We start from the raw sequence: 2500 nt of genomic DNA, 5'->3' as shown, positions 1-2500 counted from the left end.
CCATGCAGGTCGTTTCCCTCGCCCCAGGGCCAGGTACCTAGCGCTCCGCGCCTCGGCGGTCCCAGGCTTCCCCCTCGGCGTCGTCAAACGCCGCGGGAAGGACCGAAAAAGGGGCCGCCGAGCCGGGCGGCGGTTTAAAGACTCGGGCGGCTCGGCGCGCCCCGCCGCGGCGGCGGCGGCGGCGGCGGCGGCGGCGGCGGGTGGCGGGCGGTGGCGTTGCGGCTCCATTGAGGGGTGGGGAGCTACTCCCGCCGATCCCCTGCGGTGGTGTCCGCGGCCACCGGTCGCGCCCGCCGTCGCGGCGGTCGTCCCCGCCGCGCGCGCGCGTGCGGGGGTAGTCGCGCCGCGCCGGGGAGGGGCGCCCTGCCCCCCCCTCTTCGCGGCCCGGCCTCGGCGGAGAGGCCGCGGCGCGCGCGGTCGGCCGCGGGGCCGACCCGCTGGGCTCGAAACGGGCGGCGCCGGCAGAGGGCGCGCGCTCTCTGCCCTTCCTCAGCCGCGGGGCGGCGGCCGCCGGGGCCCGCCGCGCGCTCTCTCTTCTGGGCCGCCGCGGCCGTCCCGCGCGGGCGGCGCCGCGCCTGGCGCGGCCGTGCCTCTCTCCCCTCGGCGGCCTTCGTCTCGAACGCACCGGCGGCGCCGGCCGCCGGCCGGCCGTCCGCCCGCCCGCCCGCCCGGGGCGAGCGCTCGGCGGTCCCTCCGCGGTCGGAGGCCGGCGAGCGCGGGCGGCCCCGCGCCGAGCGGCGGCGGCGCCGCTCGGCCGGTGTTCCCGCCGCCCGCGGGCACGGGACCCTCCCCGTGGCCCTTCGCGACCGCGCGCGGTCCGAGGGCAGGGGTGGCGGGCGGCCGCGGGGGCGCTTCCGCGCCCGCTCTCCAGGTGGCGAACGAGGAGAGCGGGCGTCGCCCCCCGGCTCAGCGCCGCACCGCCTTCCGCCGGGCGCGTGCTCGCGGAAGGGGGCCCCCGACGGTGCGGGTGGACGGCGGTTCCCGGGAAGTGCGGCCCGCCGCGGCGGCGGGTCCGCCCTCGGGCAGCCCTCGGGCGCTCGCCTTCCCCCGGCGGGCAGCGGTCCGGCGGGGGGGGGCGCGGCGCCCGGCGGCGGGGCGGCGGTCGTCGCGTGGCGTCTCGAGCGCAGCAAGGCCCCTGGGGAGAGAGAGTCGGCCGCGCGCGTGGGCGCGGCGGCGCTCCGCGAGAGCCGGCGCGGCGGCGGTTCCAGGGGGGAGGCAAGCGCGCGCGCGGGGTCCGAGGGCCGCGCGCCGGCGCGTGGCGCCGCGCCGGCGAGGCCGGGCGGGCCACCGCGCTCCCGCGGCGCGCGCCGCGCGGCCCTCCGCGCGGAGGGCCGGGCCGAGCCCGGGCGCCTGGGCCGCCTCCGAAGGACGGCACACGTAGGCGGCGCCTCCCCTCGCCGGGCGGGGGGAGGCGGTCGGGGGCGCGGGTCCCCCCGCCTCTCGGCCGGCCTTGGGAGCGTTCCGTGGGGTTCCTCCCGTGTTCTTCTCGCACGCGCCCCCTCCGGGGTTTTCCGCGTTGCTCGTACGGTCGGAGCCAGGCCCCGCGCGGGGCCTCGGCGCCAGAGAAAAAAAAGGGGGGCCGCTCCGGGCGAGAGCGGCTCCCGGCCCCCCCGCGCGCGCGGGGTCGGTGCCGAAAGCCAGACAACTCTTAGCGGTGGATCACTCGGCTCGTGCGTCGATGAAGAACGCAGCTAGCTGCGAGAATTAATGTGAATTGCAGGACACATTGATCATCGACACTTCGAACGCACTTGCGGCCCCGGGTTCCTCCCGGGGCTACGCCTGTCTGAGCGTCGCTTGACGATCAATCGCCGCCCGGGGGCCGCCCCGGCGGCGCGGCTGGGGTCGCTTCGCAGGCCCGTCGGCCGCGGCAGCGGTTGCCGCGCGAGGGCCTTCGTCCCCCTAAATGCAGACTCGGGGAGCGCTCCGTAGCTCCCCGCTCCCGGAGCGAGCCGCTGGGGCGGAGCTCGTCCTCGCCGGGGCCGCACCGCCTGGCGGTGGCGGCGGCCGGGGAGTCGGAGCGAGTGAGACGGCGCCGAAGGCGCCCCGCCGAGGGCCGAGGGACGAGGGCGAGAGGGGAGGCGAGGCGCGGGCCTCGCCTCCGGCCTCCCCCCCGCGCGGGCGGCTGTCTGCGGGTGGGTACCGTGCGCGGGTACCGTGCCGCTGCCGCCGCGCGCGGTGCGCGGGGGGCCGGGGGCGGGGGCGACCCCCGAGGCCGCTCCTTCCCCCGCCCCCTTCCGTCGCCGTCTCGGGGCGTCAAGGGCGCCGTCGCTTTCCTCGCTCTCTCCCCGCCGAGGCCGTCGCGCGCCGCCCGGCCGGTCTTCCCCCTCGGGGCCGTCTCTGCCGCGCTGCCTTCTTTCGGTTCTCGTCTCCGGGACGGGGGTCTCCTCCTCCTCCGCGTCTGTCTCGCCCGCTCTCGGTCGGTCGGACGCTCTCGCCGTCTCCGGCTCGCCGGCTGGCTCGCTCGCTCTCTCTTGTGTCTCCGGCGCGCTCTCTCTCT

At 80.0% G+C, this 2500-nt stretch overlaps 1 non-coding gene across 1 annotated transcript; it reads left to right on the top strand.

The window, feature by feature from the left end:
* The first annotated feature begins 1643 nt into the window (after positions 1–1643).
* Positions 1644–1796, top strand: LOC137467800 (5.8S ribosomal RNA). The gene has a single exon (XR_010995629.1). It is a non-coding gene; the product is annotated as a 5.8S ribosomal RNA (ribosomal RNA).
* Positions 1797–2500: the final 704 nt, after the last annotated feature.

This window comes from Anomalospiza imberbis, unplaced genomic scaffold, assembly GCF_031753505.1.
Source record: "Anomalospiza imberbis isolate Cuckoo-Finch-1a 21T00152 unplaced genomic scaffold, ASM3175350v1 scaffold_795, whole genome shotgun sequence".
NCBI classification, from domain to species: domain Eukaryota; kingdom Metazoa; phylum Chordata; class Aves; order Passeriformes; family Viduidae; genus Anomalospiza; species Anomalospiza imberbis.
This window is presented reverse-complemented; position numbering and strand designations above follow the sequence as displayed.